The sequence below is a fragment of the Buteo buteo genome, chromosome 12 (genome assembly GCF_964188355.1).
Source record: "Buteo buteo chromosome 12, bButBut1.hap1.1, whole genome shotgun sequence".
Taxonomy (NCBI): Eukaryota; Metazoa; Chordata; class Aves; order Accipitriformes; family Accipitridae; genus Buteo; species Buteo buteo.
The window spans coordinates 16,939,711-16,958,160 of record NC_134182.1 but is presented as its reverse complement, the minus strand read 5'-3'; the positions used below and the strand labels follow the sequence as shown (position 1 = coordinate 16,958,160).

Genomic DNA, 18,450 nt, shown 5'->3' with positions numbered 1-18,450 from the left:
TTTTGGATTCATGGACTCATTTCTCTTGATCAGCCTATACTTGTACACCAAAATGTCTAGAGAAGTTTAGAGACTTAAACTGTTCCAAAGGTAGAAAACTATCTGAAACTTATCAAAAATTCACATAAAATAAATAGAGAAATGTTTTCTACAACACCATGTTCTCTAGAACTAACCATGATAATAAAATATAAAACATTTTTTAGCTTGCAGTTTTAAACTTATTTATTATTTGGTATTAATGCTATCCTGTCCTATTAAATGGCTAGATCAAGACACATGCGTGGTTAGAATTAATCACAACTGGATTGAATTTAACAACTGAATGAGTCAAAACGATCAAATTTTGTTATTTTGTCATTTTAAAACACAAATCAGGCTTATTATAATTAAAATGCTAATAATTTTCCATAGGTATGTGCTAAAGTATGGATATTAGTTAAATCTTAATGGTTTCCTTCTGAGTTAGGTTTTTATTAAGGGTGATACTTAGGTTTGATGCCTGCACTAATTTCTCAGTCATAGTGTTCAGAATTCAGAAGGAAACCAGCACAGATAGAAAAACTGAATAGTGAAGCAACTTGCCTGTGACTTTACTGCAGGTCCATGCTGACTCTCAGGTTGGCATCCAGCTCTCAGATCCTCCTTGCTGCTTTTGTGCATGGTTTAAGAGGAAACTAATCATTGGACTCAGAGGTTCAGTTTCATGGGTCCAGGTGGGGAGATCTGAACAATAAAGGAGGTTTTGTTACTCAGGAAGCCAGTGGCAACAGTCAGAAGACAGCCTGAGCACCCTAAAATGCCAAGCCCATACTGGGTATGAGCAGAGCACCAGCACAGTCATATGACTAAAGCTTTTGCATTTTCTTTATAAAAATAGAGCATACTTTCCAGTGACTTTTACACATCCCTCAGTGGGACATTCAAGGACTCTGACGACTAAATGACTTCAGCAGCCACAGTGGAGAGACCCACTAATGTGGGCAGAACAGGCCTGGGACCATATAATTGTCATCCTCTGCATCAACTTAAGATCTGTGGCACCTTGAGCCCAGTGCGGGGGTGCAGCAGTTAAAGCCTTTGCTGAGCCAAGAGTTGTGTGGGTTGCACCAGAAGATGAAACTGTGGTCTGCCAGTGGCACAGTATCTCTGGCTTAGACCCTCTCAGTTGCAAAAATTAGTAACATTAACACTATTTTACTTTGGAATAGTATTAATGAAGAAAGAGATGCCAATAATGGCCTGCAGCTGTCGAGAGAAGAGGTGGGAGAATCAAGATTTAGGTCAGTAAAATAAACACTGTTACCATGACAGACTAATCTCATCCAAGTAACTCTTTGCTCGTCTTTTTCCTGGCTTTTTGTAACCATGAGGAAAAATGCCAACAGTTCTGTCTCATAGAGTTTGCAAACCACCTCCCTTCTGAACTCCCTCAACAAGGGAAAGAGAGGACATTCCCTCATCTCATTTGAGTAACAGGGTTTTTTCTGACAATAATCTTCTTTTCTTCAGTGGAAACGAATATGGGTTCAGGCACCTCCCTGAAGGCAGGGTATTGCTCCCCGTGAAGCTCCCAGTGAGCCAGGAACAAGGAGCAGTCACAATGGCACGGAGAGCCTGAGCATCAGAAGAGCAGGAGCTGGGTCATTGGAGATCTATGTAGAAATCTGTAGCCCCTAAGGAGAGCTAGGCATCTTCAGCTTCTGATTCACCCTTTGCAGGATTAGTCTTATAATATTTTTAATGGGTATCCATTCTATTGCAATGTATAGGAGTGCAGTGACCCTTAAATGTCAGCATCTAACATTACATTAATTCACTCCTAATGAAACTAAAGAGGGCTCAGAGAGTTTTGTGACCAAAGGCTGTTCTCTAGAACTGCACCTTTCATTAACTGACTTTGGAGAGATGAAATAAAATGAACTTTTTGAAATATTTTGATATTGGATACGCTGATTTTGGGAGCAGCAAATCTCTCTGGTTCAGACCCCAAATAAAGGCTTCTGATGATTAGGATATAAAATGAACTGTGAAATCCTATATGCCTAATATCCCTTCCTAATGCAAATCAAATTTGCTGCCCTGCCAAGTAGTTTGATCCTACACAGCACAGAAGCAAGGTAGTCTGCAAGCAAAAGCTCACATTTAAAAGATGAAATATCAGTAGTTATACAGAATGGCCCTTCAATGCTGGACAGTCATGTGTAAAGGTGAATAGATACAAAATTAAAATTTACAGTTGTCTCATCATTTTCAATGGATGAAAGAAAAATAAGTCAGTGACCAGAATGTGCCAGAAAATAGGACTGACATACACCTTTCCTTCTTGGACTGAATTTTAGATACAAGCCCTGGCTAAATGGGATTTGAAAGTCCAAATCTTGGGACCTATCATGAAAATCTACCACCACGGTGTGCCAGGTGGTCTGTAACCTGAATGGGCTCTTGGAGTTTAAAATATCTCTTTGTTTTTAGAGATATTCAAGTGCTGCCTGTGGCATTACAACACTTAAGGTCATCGGGCAGTAACTTACACCATATGTACATTCAGGAAGGGGAGCCATCATCCTGCAGTTCTGCTTTACTCCTCAGTTGCCTGCAGGGAAAAAAAAACCCACAGTATGATATGAAACCTCCACTGAGTGTGCTTGTTAGCATGTAAAAAATACCTAATTAAAATAAAACCCCTCTTGACCACTTTCTAGGACATGAACATAAACCATTACAAAGCTCATGATATGTTAAATCCATAACCACAATACCTTTGCTGGTGATCTGATAGAATCATCATCATTTGCATCTAATATTAAAGGAGAGACTGATCATGTTCATGAACTGGAGAAACTGTACAGGAACAGTTTATCCATGTAAAAATATAGCTTGCAGATCACTTCCAAGGACAGCAAGACCTATTTTGATCTGGTGCGTAAGTCCTGGTAACATACGCAAAGAGTAGCTTGGGGAAGCTATAAGTTACATATCCAATTTTTCATAATTAAAAACTGCCTGAAGCATAACTTAGCCATGTAAACATTGTTTTAGTGACCAGTTGTGATAACCAGACAGGGAATGCTAAGGAAATGGGCCAAGAAAAGAACAAACACTAGCAAGAAATACAATTTTAAAATACTTACAAAATCAAATGTGCCTTAACAGGAATTAATTATTGTAAAATTATTCAAGGTATGAGGAAAAATTTCACCATGTGGCAATAGCTTTTCTCAATGGCCTCACTTGCTTGATACAGCATGGATGGGGTTTCAGCAGGGCACAGGCATTCCCCTTTCCACTGTACTCCTTTGTGGGCAAATGTTCTCTTTCTTCAGATATTCAGACAAACAGCCCCAGAACAAGTGCTTGCCGTCAGTAAGAAGCTGCCTCTTGTCCTTGTTTCCCGATTGCTCAGTTACCTTAACAGGAGAAAAAGAATATACAAAATGCCTTCTTGCCACTACTATTTCTGTGTAAGCATTTGAGGTAGACGCCCTGAGAATGGCCTCATGAGTGGGCATTCAGTTGTTACTTTACAAGCAGAAAGGAAGTTTTTTGAGTGACTCCTTGCTTTACCTCTCTGCTTAACTGTAAATTGGATTTCCCTATGTTGATTTTCCTTTTCTTTGTTGGTTTGGTCGGGGAGGGGGGGGGTGTAAAGGGGAAGTATGAGAGACAACGTATGCATGGACTGCATGTCTCAACCTACATATGCCTACATAGCTCCATTGCTGTGAGCTGTGCTGGTGCTTTGGCACAAAGGGCGTAACCTCACGGACTCCACTTTTGCCTCTTCAGAGCAGCACCAGTTGACTCCTGGTTTCCCTGATCACTTTCCTGTTTGAAAGCAAAGAAAAAAAAAGAAAACAGGGAGGTGTAGGACATGACAAGGGATTCCATGTACCTTCACTGTGCTCAGTGCACTCATCTGACCTCTCTCTCACATCAGGAGAAATAACCATGCAAGGTGTTCACTGAATTTACTGAAAATGGGTTGGTTGTATTTTGATGAATAAATTATTGTCTTTTTCCTAAGTCAGTGATATTTAGAACAAAAAGCCATGGAACTGAGGCTGTAACATGTACCCCACTTTACTCTTGCTGAGCAGAAGAAATAAGAAAATAGTTGTCTGCAAATACATTTCTCCTCCTTTTTGTTTTGTGAGTTGTTTATAAACCTGCCATACTTTCTTAAGTACTCCTGTGAAATTATCAGGTAAATAATTTTTAGTCTGCAGGTTGTCAGTAAACAGTAATCAAAATTTGAAATTGACTGGATAAGCATGATTCTTAAAATCATCTTTCTGGTAAAAATGCTTAAAATTAAGAATTCAGGAATTAATCTCTGGTAATATCTTTTAAAATTTGCTTAACATCATAAGTAGTTTCTTGAGCTTTCTTGTCTGAGAACAAATGATTTGAAGAGAATCATAGCAGATGTGTTTAAAAATGTGAACAAATATTCATAGAATTTTATTTTTTTTTCTGGAGCAGTTGCCCTATCCTGCTTTCCTAGGTGGTAGTTAACTCTCCTTCTTCACAGAGAAACAGCACTGGGAACCTGCTGCTTCTCTTTTCACAGTGCTTGGATATGTAATTTCACACATAGAGAAGAAAAATTGTGTGAAATGTTGTAACTGACATTGTCAGTCAGCAGGAAACCTGAAAAGAGATATTGAGATGGAGCTGTGAAAAGTGACAATCGTGAAGCAGTACATTTTTATGTGATAGATAGAGCTGTAGGGTGCAGGTCATTGCAGCTTGCAAGGGGCAATCTTTGTGTTACTGATATCCTCAGGGCTGCAAAATCTGAGTGCCACGCTTGGAGAACCAATGGACAATTTGCTAATGCAGCAATCTGAAAACAAGAAGAGGCAGCATAAATGTGAGGGCCAAAAAGCAACACCCAGTATATGTATTATACAGCTATATTGTCCCTCTCATTGTTTGTTCTAGTAGCTTAGAGTGGATATTTCTAAAAATCAGGAGTTTTTTCTACACAAATGTAAAAAGACATAATGAGATTTTAAATGAGGAAGTTTTACTACTGAAAACTAACACTGTCATATGTAAAATTACTCTTGTTTGATCAATAGCACCACACAAATTTTAAATCCGCATGCTTTCTCAGGTATTTTACATGCACTAGAAATTGTTAAAAACTGAAAGAGGTAAACAGTACCTTCTCCAAAAGTACCTTCTAATTTCAAAAGCAGCCCTCGGAGACCTTCCTTTGTTTCCCTTGCTGTACTATAACTTTACAAGTCTCAAAATGGGAGGCACCTTTCCTATATCTTCCCTGCTGAACATGTGCATCACAAAGTTTGCTGAAAAAATAAAATAAAATAAAATAAAATAAAATAAAATAAAATAAAATAAATCATACACTTTATTTAAAAATAAAGTTCTACTGGAAGTTAAAATTATTTTACAATATCATGCTTTTGATTAATTTTTAAATCTTCTTTTCAAGTTTGAGGATATTGTTGATATATTCCATTTTGTCACCTTTAGGATAAAGTGCTTTGACTTTTTCTTTCCAAATCACTTTTCATTTTAATTATAGCATGAAGTAGAAAATAATTACATTTTAAATACATTATGTCAAACTGAAAAAAATTAGTTAATGTGCCACTTTCTTAGCATTTTCCTTTACAGAGAATTTAGACATTTTCTGATTTGACATGAAGTTAAATTTGGAAACCTCAGAAACATTTGGGGAATGAAATCAATTATCCTCCAGCCAGTTTTACTGTCCAGGCTAGACTGGACCGTCTCCACAAGTTCTCTGGCCTCTTGCTCTGAAAGTATTGTTTCTATATTGCACTTCAGCCTGTAACCTATGTTGCCCCTGGCATTGCCCACTTCAATTTCTTCTGTACTCAATCACTATATTAGTATAGAATTAAGATAATAAGAATAATTGCTCCTTTTTTAATAACACTTCATGTGTTTATGAACAATCATACACATAAGGGTTATTTTCCAAATAATTTCTCATTTTTGTTGTTCTTTTCTGAGTTCTCCAATTAGTATGTATTTCTTTTTTTAATGTGGTGTTCACAACAGCATGCAGTGCTCCAACTGAGGCTTATCAAGTGAAGTAGAGCAGAATAATTACCTCATTTCTTTTACGCATGACATTCTTAATAATGTGACTCAATGCAGAACATTTGCCTTGTTTTGCCACAGTGTTGCATTGTTGATTCATATTCAAATAACTAGTCAAAGCCACATACTGTAAGTCCATGTGCTAGCATGGGCTGACCCTCAGCTGCCAATGGAAACAGGTAGAAGCTGCAACCAGGGTGCTGGGCACTGCACAGAAAAGAGGTATGCAAATGCCTCTTCCTAACCAGACTGCCAGCTTCTGTAATCATATATGATTACTGGTTTCTTGGAAGATTTACTGTATTTTAAGTATATCCCAGCTGCAAGTGATTTCAAACTGATGTCTCATCACTTGTCATGTCTCTCTTCCAAAACTGAAGATTCACCCTTCCTTTCCGCATACGTAGTCTCCAGAAGATGTAGGAAGAAGCACTAGAAACAGTCCTTGTCCGAAGACAAATATTACTGGAGCCATTGTGACAATAATCATTAAAAAAATATTTATTTCTACTTTTGTTCCATTAGTGTCCCAGAACCCTAATCAAGGCCATGAACTGTGCCAATGCAAAAACCACAAATGCAAGGACTGTGGTAATACTGGTTATTTAAGAGATGTCTCAAGAGAGTTCTCTCTCATGAAGACTCTTGGGGTCATCGGCATCATCACTATAGCTCTGTTTGGACCTCATTCTTCATGCCTGCATTCTGGCACTCTCTCCCTGAACTGGAAACAGGTATTTTTTCTGTTCCTAAGTGGGTCACACAACATGATTTCTTCAACCACAGGTACATAAGTCTGCTATAAGTCTCCTAGAAAAGTCTTTAAATGGTAGCCAGGAGCTCATGGCTTTCACCATGTTGTGAAGCATTCCTCAGGAGAGAGAGCATCCTCCTGCCTGAGAGGCTGGAAGGCTTTGCTTCCTGAGAATGCGTCACATGTAAGAAGAATAGTCCCACAGATACATTGATCAATGCACAGTTTTCTTCCAAAATGAGCCTGGCTCTCAAGTTCAGAGAATGAAAAGTTTGTGTCTGTGTGGCTTTTGACGGGTGGCATGAAATCCACCTGGCTGCCCTGGCAGGATCCTTGGCAAGGTGACTGCCACTCACCCATATAAACATGTTTTTCATTTTTGCCCTAAAGGCTCATGTTTAATTTCATTGCTTGAAAAGGACGTATACACATAGAAATTAGGATTGTGCTTTGTTGACCCTCCCAGGAAGGGTGCTGCTTCCCTGGAGGTGGTGGTTGTAGAGGGATGCTAACATCTGTCATGCGGGCTCACCTCCAAAAATGAGATGAGCTGAAATAATTGGTCTCCATGTTGCCCAGCTTCTCACCTCCTGCCTGGGTGGCTTTATCCACAAAAGAAAGAGGGGCTGTGGTCACTCTGGTCACTGTACCTTCACCTGAAAATGGCTGATCTGCAGATGTGGATTGCAGAAATTTGGCCCTTATGGTTTGAAGTAATGACTTGAACTTGGGTCTCCTGCATGCCAGGTGAGTGCCCTGAAAAGAAGGCTGTTATTGTCCCTCTCCCACTGGTCTGATAAATAATTATTTCTATAAAAGTTAATCAGCTCCAACAAAATAAACTGAACCTACAGGCCTAGGATGTGGAAACCCAGAAAGGGAGCCTTCTCCCAAACAGGCATCACAGGAACATGGTCTCACACACCTCCAAGGAGAGCTGTATAGCCAGTGAGACATTTTTATTCTGTTTGAACTCCTTTTCTCCCTGGTTCTTATGCAGAAATACACAAAACCTTTTTTTTTTTCCAAGGAAAATTATTTAATTTTCCAATAATTCTTCTAAGAACCTTAGTGAGACATACTTATAGAGTTGGTATTGCTAATCAAAGGTATTCAAAACTAGTTCAAACTCTTCCCTCAAATAAGGGATTGCCTTAAAAATGGAATCTGAGTACAGCATATTAGATTTTGTTGTTTAGGAAATCCTAAAGGATTTCCGTTTCTCTCTGCCTTTTCTTATAAAATGAAAGTTGAAGTACTTACGCTATTGTGTGATCCCAGGGAGCAAGGCTTGGGAAAAATGCAAACCATTGTGCCATAATATCTTCATTTGGCAATAACATAAACTAGGATTTTCAAACAGAGTTGAAGAAATACAGGGGACAATGTCTATCGAGTCACATTCAAAATACTAAGTACTTCAGATTCCTTTCAAAATCCTGGACATGAGGTATTTTACACCTGCAAAGTTCACTGATTTACTAGGCAATATAATATCAGTTATACTATCTGCTAAGTCTGGATTCTTAAAACTCTCTGAATGCAGGGTGCAATATTAAGAAAAATGCCCCAGTTCTGTATCAAAAGAATTTGAGTTGTTATGAATTTAGGTCAGTAGCCACAATGTGGTTTATGATAGGAAAGAAAAATGGCAGACACTGGTTAAATACATTAGAAAGTGGGTTTAGACTCCTCTGATTTCGTAAATCCCAATGGGAGCACTGTTGATCTGAAGATCACAAAGAGATAGGACCAGGTCACGTGCTGATGCAAATGAGCATAGTTTTCTTGACATCGGTGGACCTGCAGTGATTGATTCCAGATGAAGTGATGAGATGATTCGGGTGTGCTGTGCCCTCCTGAAAAGCTGTTGAGAGATACAGAGAGTGCAGTATGAGGATAGCCTCACCAGAGGCAAATACGCGGCACAATACTGTTCCCTTTAGACAGACTTGGAAAGAAAAAAAGCAGCAGCATCTCTCCATGTGCTGGTGGAGAGACAGGCTTTGGTGAAAGGACAAAAAACCATGGTGTGCTCAGTGGTCAGGAGTTTGGAAGGGAGCCCATATAGACAATGTTAAGTGATGGAGGCAGAAAGAGCACCAGCAAACTATCCTAAAACTTATAGGGCTCCACTGCTTTCACCGTCTTCAGAAAACCCTGGTGTATACTTGCTTTTACCATCTTTAGATGGTCATTGAGGTTTGACACTACAAGGGCTCAAACATGTTTGCCTGGGAACAGGAAGGAGCAAAGATGAGGCTTAGTCTAAAGGCAGTCTAGCTACAGCAGTAGCACAGCCAAGTCAACTCTAGTAACTAGCTAAAGCCCGCACTGCCTACAGTTTAGCAACGGTCTCTTGGCATCCAGCATCAGCTGCAACACTGGATCTAGACACTGAGTAAAAATTCAGGCAGCTGGTTTGAGCTGGGCTTCATGGTGTTGTGGCTGGTGAGGTAGCTAAGCTAATTTACTGATGCGCTCTCAAGTGTTTTTTACCTTAGCGCTATAGATAGACCTAAGCATGACTGCAGATACTCATCAGTGGTTCAGGGACTGTCTAAAATATTTAGAAGTTTGGTAACGTGCTCCCTCTGGAAATAGAATTAAAAGGCATTTATTGGCTTTGAAAGCCTCAAAACACTGTAGTGAATTAAATCACTCCTTATTTGAAATGACACTATCAAAATGCAAAGATACAAGAATCCTAAAGTCTTCTTCATGGACTCAATAAAACCTGAACATAGATTTTTTTTCCCCAAGGTGTGGGTTTTTTTTTCTTAGAGCATTATTTACAGTATTTAAAGGCATTGCAGAGCTTTCACAGTTGAATTAACTCCTTTATACAGAGCTGCAAACCCTCTGTAACTACTGCTATGGCATTATCCCACATTTGCCCATGAAAAGAAAACATAGAAAGCTGTTTTCAGAGTAATGTATTTTGCTAATATTGAAACAATTGACTAGTAAACTACCCAATTAAAGCTATATTAACTAGGATATTTTATCTCACTCTTATTTTCAAGAGTCAACAACCCAAGTACAAGGAGACTAATTACTTAAAATTCAGCCTTCTCTGTACAACTGATGGAGTTTTGTTCCTGGGCTACCTCCTCCTCGATTCATTCAGCGTGAATGGCAGATTCCTACATCGTGTCAAGTTTCAGATCACCATAGAAACAAACTAGGAGGCAGTTTCATTAATCATTTAGAGCACAAGAAGTCTAGGTCAGTCTGATTGCAGCATATAGAGTATCATCCTAGCGCCACATGGGACTCAGTTGATTTGAATTAAAAAAGATTAAGCTGCCCCTAGGACGCTCAGCATCATCAGTTTAAGTTCTCATGTAACAGTGGTCTCTGGAGCCACATGGATTAGGAGACTGAAGCTATGCATTTATTTTTCAGGGCTCAGTGAAACATTAGATGAGTGCAGGTGTCTGAGGGGAAAAAAGGACAAAGATCACATATAGTTTTTTAGACTTGTTGCTGTTCTTTTGAAAGTGGAAACAATAACTCAGTTTTATTTCTCCAGTGACAGTTACCACTCTTTTTTGGCCATGCAATGGTACATCTGTTACTCAATGTTTGCAATCTAGATTTATAAAAATTTCATACTATGAACCATAATTTTAGCACAGAGCTGTAAGTTGGGCATAGACCAGTTTACATGAATGCTGACTGTTTTTTTCCTGATGGGGTAAAAAATGTATGAAATAAATACTGGTGACATTTTAGTTTTGCTTGAATGAAGATTTATTGCTCCCAGGAAACTGACTTACAGGCAGCTACAAATCAACTTGACTATGAAATAGTTGTATATGTACACCACAAAACGAGCCCCCCCTTCCAAAGTACTCACCTTATTTATGGGTCTTCCAGTACTTCAAAGACCTTCAGTAACTTAGTCCAGACTGGTTTATTGCTTCGTAAACCTAAGACTTTTCAAGGGGAAAGTTGTAGGTTACAGTATATTAGGACTCTTTCTCTTGGGCGGCTGAGAATCCCATGATGCTATATGAACTGTTGATCTAAAGCTTATTATAGCATGACTTCCTACAGTATAATTCTTAAATCTCTTAATTTATACAGTACTGTCTTTAATCCCAAGCGCTAAACCTTAAAGCAGAACTAGCTTTCCAAAATTCAGAATACCATCTGTAAGTAGATGTAATTATACTTTGTTAAAATACAGTTCACTTATTTGCACCAATTTCAAATTAGTTGCTTAAATTTTCAACAAATGTTTTACAGAGAAAAATCAGGGGGCAAAATTCCATGTCACAATATTCTCCATGGAGAGAAAAGAAGTCCTGTGGACTGAGGTACTCCACTTTACTCAAGAACCAAAAAAACCCCACCCTGTGTATTTTACCCATTTGCCCTTGCCATGCCAGTTACCTTGGCTGTGAGAGTATCATCAACAGTGAGGCCTCCTCTTACAGCACATCTAGGGGGGCGCAGACTAAGTCAATACTTTTTTGCTGATGTGCTGTCATTTTTAAATGTATCATTCTGGGGATTTCCAGGGAAGAAATGTTATTAAGCTCAAAAAGTGTTTTTAGATTTTCCTAGTGCAATGCAAACAGACCGATTATGGGAAGGGGAAAGTATTATCCCCACTTTACACAAGTGGAAGTTGATATGGAGTCACACTGAGCGAGTTGCCTCAGGCCACGACAGAGAGCATGGACCAGTGTTGTGGAGCTCCTGCTCTCCTGCCCAGCGCTGAGCCCAGGCCCTCCTATTTGCTTCCTGTCAAATGCCCTTAAGAATATGGAGAATGCAGGAATTAAAGCATACACAAAGAGCCGTGATGGGAGACACAAAACAGTTCATGTTAGTTAATATTTATTGAGTGCCGGCAATGTGTTGGTTGCTATCCAAACAGAAAAGAAAACATGGTCCCTACGCCACAACATTTATATGGTCTACTTTAAGGGTTGCCACCCAGCTGTTTCCAGCCAGGCTGGAGAGATTTGCTGTCCCCTGGTTGCCTGTGTGACAGTTGGATTTGCCAGTGCTAGGAGGGGTAGCTGTGGCACCCCACCAGCAGCAGCAATGGTGGCCAGGCTGTCTGTTTGCTCAGCAGACCCCCCCAGGTAAGTGGTGGTCACCATACCCACACGTCACTGCTCCACTGCTCTGGACCCACCAGATGTCTTCAACCAGCCTGGACATCTGCCTCCAGCCACAGGCAAAGCCTGGCAGCAACAGTCCGTGTTCTTGTGCCCCTTGTTCAAAGCCACTGAGCCTGAAGGAGCACAAGCAGCCCATCCACGATGTAAAGCAACACTGACGAGCAGTGTAGAGCTGGCCACTGCCTCCTCCACCTCACCAGGCATTGCTGTATTTTGGCTGCTCTACTGATTTAATATTACTTCTTCTTAATTGCTCTATCTCTAACTCCAGTGCAAGCATCTCTCCCTGTAGTCACTCTGTCAGCTCCTGATGCCCCACAGTTAGGGGATGGAGCAGGAGTTCTCCTTCCTGCAGCTTTCATGAAGGGCCCCCAGCCCCTGCAGCGGCCACACATACCCCTCTGTGCCCAGAAATGGGGGGCTAGCTCAGTCACATCAGGGGCTATCTCTAAAAGGAACCAAGCTGTGGCTGCGGATTGTTATGAGTCGTGTCTTGGAGGTGCAATTTTATAGATACCTTTTTTTTTTTGCTCTTCATCTTTGTGGTCAACGGTGATTTTAAGGCCAAAACCTACCTGCTCAGCTCTATAAACAGTTTATTAAAAGTGCCATGGAGCTGAAAAGGAGAGAATTTCCTTTTTCTGCCAAACGCACATCCTCCTGCAGGGCCTGGGCAGACCTGGGAAGCTGCTGTTTTGCTCCTGGGCTCCTGTTGGCTGGAGGGGGATATGACAAGTTTGTTGTGACACAAAAGCCCATGTGGTGTCCCTGATTTCTGTTGCTGCCCAAAGCCACCAGAGAGAAGACTGCTTCTGCGTAGCCTTTTCTAGCCAGGTAGTTGCAGTAGTATTGTTTTTTAATAACCATGTAGCAAAATCAATTGCCTTGGCATGTATTGCCTATGCTTAGTCTCCAAAACACTTTTTGGCACAAAACACCAGAAGAAAGTTTCACATTCACTCTGCTATGTAAAGTAAATTTAAAACATTTCTGACTCATTACATTGGCTGACTTTTGTCTTACTTTCCTGCTTTAACTTCAGTGGTAAAAATAGTTATGTTCCTTTTTCATTGCACATGTTGTGGAGCAAAGCTACCAGAAAGTTATCTGAATTGCTGCACATGGATCATTGTCTGAACCATGTGCTTGTTCCTAGCCTTTCACTGTCAGGCATAACTGGTGCCTGACGTAAGCAATAATCCGAAGATGCTGAAGTGTCAAGAAGGATCTGAATCATTCTGTGAATCCTTTTCTCATTCAGCTCTTGACCCACAGCTCTGGCAGAATTTGGGAAGCCTGTCAGAATGAAAGGCATCATTCTTCTTGTAAGCCACACATATTTGACTGAGAAAAAGTGAGCTGATAAAAATGGAGAGGCAATTTTTAATGTCACTTTTTAGAGTGCAGTAATTTGTCTAATTGTTTTGCCTTAGAATATGATTACACACAATACATTCACATTACACAGGAGGGAATACATTTGGGAGAGAAATGATACATTTCTCTTCCATGCTCAACATATGAAAACATGTATAAAATAGGAAGGTCTAAATTCTACCAGTGTTCACAATCTCTTGTCAGTGGAGGAATACTGGAATTGTTTGGAAATTTCTGTTGACAAATATACTAATTTGGACTTAGGTGAATACAGTTCACCCAATTTAATAATTTTGGGTTACAGAAAACATGGGTATAAAAAAAATATCTCTGTCTGTGTACTAATGAGTGCAAAATTCTTGGCCACTTTTCCATAACCCTCTGGTAGTTGCTGGTAGCAAGCAGAGATTTACTGGAGGAATTAAAGAAACTTCATTCCTCCCACTACCAGCAGCTGTTTGGCCCTGCAGTCTTCCTGGGTAGGGCAGAGCTGCATCGATCTGTGGTATGCATGACTCATAGGAAAGTAATAAAAACCTGGGGCTAGAAGAGACCTCAGGAAGGCAACCAGCTGATAGTGGAAGAGCTAGAGCAGTCCATGTAAGATAAAAACATAAGTAGTTGGAAGAAACATGCAGGGCAAGCGGCTGGGGGAGCTTTCTTGCATACTGTAAGTGCTGGGACGCCTGCCTACGCAGCTATCTCCACTCGCAGTCTGGAGTGCTGTGTAATGCCTATGACCAGAGCTCTTTCCAAACGGAGTTGTGCAGGTGATGCATAAAAGCCATACACAAGAAGTGCCCACCTAACTACAAGCAGTTTGAGCTGTTCAGGAAACCTATAGGCTCCACAGATTTTCCAGGGACTGACTGTCGTTACTATTTCCCAACAGCTAAGGTCCAGAACCAAAATACAGAAGTCCTCTTTCACTCTGAATATTTTACAAATCTAAATTCATCCATTCTGGGATTAGGTCCATGCCTCAGTTCCAAATTTTAGGTATTGTATGTGCATTTCTGTTTCATTAAGGCAAAGCGTATTTGGGTAGCTGTCATGTAGTGCCTGGAATGTGATGAAGACAAGAAGTCCTGGCTGCCTGCTGCTGAGGAACTCCCAAGGCACTTCTCACAGGAGCAGGGGTGTTAACCCTGATATCCTGGTCAAATTCCAACATGGCTAATTATATCCCACTTACCTAAAACTCTGCCATACTTTCTTAGCTTGCTGCAAGGACTTGCTTCATGCAGCAGGCTCTCTTCTGGTCCTCTTAAAGGTTATTGCCTTCCACATCAGAGGTAGTTGTATTTAGGGAATAACTACAGTCATTATCAGTTTGTAAAATTACCTGACCAGCACAGGACTGTTGAATGAAAACTGCAGTTATTACTACATAGGATTGCAGGGGAAAGAGGCCAAAAATGCCTGCAAAAGGAAGAGTAAATATACCATGAGGCTGCAAATACAGTTATGGGCAGTCACTCGTGAGCAATGACAATGACCAACCACAGTAACAGTATCCATCATGCTCCCTTATCTGGCCTTTTGCCTGAAGGATATTAAGAGAAGGATAAATGTGGGTGGGGGGGAAGAGCGGCACAGGTGAATATCCCCTGGAGATAACGCCAAGAAGCCCAAGGAAGAGAGGGAGAGGACTATGCTTTCTGAGTCCAAGACAGGATAACTCCATACGGACTACCATCTGCTGGCATTGCTTGTGACAATATAGTAATTTAAGACTTCATAGTAAGTAAATCTTCCTGAGGCTCTCAGGCCTATTTCTTTCGTATACTTATTAAATGATATTAAGAGATTATTGTAGCTATGTAAAGCTACAGTGAGACTGAACAGTGGAAAAAAACACATTTAAAATTTTGACTAAGGAATAAAATATCAAGGATAACTTTAAAGTTGCAATATTGCATCTTACTGTTTGTTTGGAAAGACAGTGTATGTGTGGCACATAATACTATAGAAATGGCCGCATGATAATCCCAGTGAGGCTTTTTGCATCTTGTTTAGAAATAAATATTTCCAGAAGGAAAGCAAATCATGTAAATGCATCTGTGCCACTTTTTCTACCAGATCCTCATCTATCTCGTGATCTTTTCAGTATTGGCAGCCACCAAAATATCATTGAAATGAACAGGTATGAAAGGATCACCAAGAAGTGCCCAGAGCAAACAGGAGAGTGGATTTCCATACTGTGGAAACTATTCTTAGCATTTACTTGCTCTGTTTCCATGAAAGTCGAAGTTGTTTGTATGTCTGCAAAGTATCCCACTATTTTGAGAGTCCACTGAGCAACCTGCTTACAGCTCATATTGTATGTCAGAGTCTTACATTCAAGGTTCTCTTCTCTCTGATACATATATATATATATACACACACATATGCACGTATGTTTGTACACACACACACTGGTTAGATCACCACACACTGGTTAGATCACTGGCAGCATAGTGGTTCTGTTACCCGGCAGAATGATTTGAGTTTGCCTGTAATATTGAACTGAGGAGATGGCAGTAGGATGTGCATTTGATAAATTAAACTCATGGGTGTGCACTCAATTGTATACACATGAAGAGCTATTCTCATTCCTGTTTTTAGAAGACAGGTGTTTCTATGACAGCTAGCAACCTTCAAAAATGAGAATAAGGGCACAGAGTTTTAAATGCCCCTTCCTGTCTCCTTTGCCTCCCCAAACAGGATGAGGCCATGTTAATGGAGTAGCGTGAAGTGAACAAGATGACCTAGCAGATGTTACCAGGATATACTGTACTTCTCCTAAGATAAATAAAGCCTGTCATCTTCAGCAGGATCAACAAACCCCACATATTCTTAAAGCATAATAAGATACAGTGTTATAGCATTCCAAATTGCTATGTAATTCCATATTCTCTCCCATGCCATTAGCTCCTCTTATTCTGTTTAATGTACGTAAATATTAATTATGTGAATATGGGATAAAATACCCATTTATGCAGCTGCTTTTCATTGTCATAAATAGGAGGTTTTTAGCACTTCACATTTCAGACTTTTAAACTGCTTTTATCCAGCAGCAGAATTTTACTGAATCACTCAGAGTTCCCATAAAAAGCAACAGCAACAACAAAACATTCCTTTTCTGCAAGGACTCTTGGCTTTCTCATCACAGAACTGTAAGAGAACTGGGAAAAGGGGACTCCCCCTTCATTGAAGGGGGGAGTATGACTGTAGTATTTCTTTTTTATTGTAAATGTACTTATACATCACATAAATGAATCCTGCAGTTTCTCTGAGAAAAGAAAGACCTCCCTCAGGTTAACAAGTGCAGATGTCATCTTCAGTTTGCTCACATACCTGCAGCACACAAATTTAGGGCCAAATCTGTGATTTTGTCTTGTCCCAGCAGAGCTAGTTTAAAGCTTCTCGGCCCTGTCAGCAAAGCAGAATTTCACGAGTCCCAGAGGGAAATTCCGTTTTGAACATAATGGTTTCTGTAACGTAAGATCACTTTGCAGAGAGCAAGCCTGAAGAGGCTGGCTCCCCCAGCCCAACCTAGCTTCTTTTGTCCTTGAAATCTTGTCCTTTGCCCAGAATTGTAGAGTTAGCTGGGCAAGCTAACAGCTAATCTTGTCCTCCCCAGGCACAGGTGAATAGGTGATTTGATGCTTCTTGTTACAGGCTGTTGCATTCAGCATGGCTAATTTTTGTTCATGACCTGGTGTGGTGCTGCCTCAACTACCTTGGTTTTCAGGGTGACCAGATGTTGTAAGCCCAAGAAACACACATAATGAATAGTTATAGAAAAATCATTCCAGATAGGAGGTTCTTCCCAGACCAAAGTCTTAGCCCTGTAGTGTGTCCTGCATGGCGTGAGCCAACCAGTGATACTTGGAGCACCAATAAACCACTGAGCCTAAGAGGGACTGCAGGCCAAAACAGTTTGTGGGTGTATACGTGACTGCTTCTCTATCTATTTTCTCTTCTGATCTGCCATAATTGTGTTATTATCCTTATACATTTCTAATCCTTTTTGAATCCTGCTATGCTCTTGATCATTCCTGAACTCGCCTGGAAAATCGGTAATTGTCGCAGTTTGACTTACTAGCAAGACATTTATCTAGGTTTTTCCAATTATCACCTGATATTTCCCTTGTGTAATGGAAAACATGAATGCATCTGATATCATGATGCTGGCTCACATGAAAATTGTCATAAATATTATTAGTGGCAAAGTCAAGATGCATAGAAATCATACTGTACGATATATTGTTGAGAGTTTAAAACAGTGATTCTGAAGAAACCTTCTACACCCCAAAATCTGGATCAGAGATGTGTATGTGTCATTTTAAGCAAGAACTTCCACTGTGCATTACAATTCTTCCAACCTGAGGCAAAATATTTCCAGTCTTTTATATAAGCTGAAAATCAGAATGGAACTACAGAGGTGTGAAAGCAGACATCTAAATGGCATTAGAAGAATGCAACATGGAAGATGGATTAGGTTTTTGTTTTATTATGTTTCTCCTATACACTTCACAAGTTATTTCGATAACCAGAAATGTATTACCTCAAGAGATTGCTTAAAAATTTATGCATGTGACATAATGCTACCATGAACTTTAAGAGGTCAGTTTTGAAGAAGGAAAGATGGAAAGCTTGGACTTTGTATTTAAAATAATTTCATTGCAATAAGCTCTGCTGGTCTCTGGAGTCTTGTACCAAGTGGAACTGGTGAGATACATCCTAGACAGGACAGAGTAAGACTGCTCAGAACACTTGAAAATATCTCCTGCTTATGTCTTGTTTATAGATACTGACGGAGTGACAGTCTGCCTTCCATCATAATGGTCACATTTACTATTCTTAGTTGGCAAAATGTCCTTTCTTGAAGCAGTACCAGTTGGTGTCTCAATTTAGCTCAAGAAGACATGGTGAATTTTAAATCAGTGTTCAGCTTTTGCTTCCTTGCATTTAAGACATCATCGTCATCAGACACTGGGATGCTATGTGTCTTCTTTTCCACAAAGTCGATGTTTGATGTGCAAAATAGTTTAATGCAGCACATAACACCTATTACATCACATCGAGACC

General features: G+C 40.0%; 1 long non-coding RNA gene across 1 annotated transcript; it reads right to left on the bottom strand.

Annotated features, from left to right (window-relative positions):
- Positions 1-2,554: 2,554 nt before the first annotated feature.
- LOC142037584 (uncharacterized) lies at positions 2,555-7,600 on the bottom strand. Its single transcript, XR_012652412.1, has 3 exons — positions 7,389-7,600; positions 5,189-5,318; positions 2,555-2,596 (listed from the first exon to the last, which is right to left on the bottom strand). It is a non-coding gene; the product is annotated as an uncharacterized LOC142037584 (long non-coding RNA).
- Positions 7,601-18,450: the final 10,850 nt, after the last annotated feature.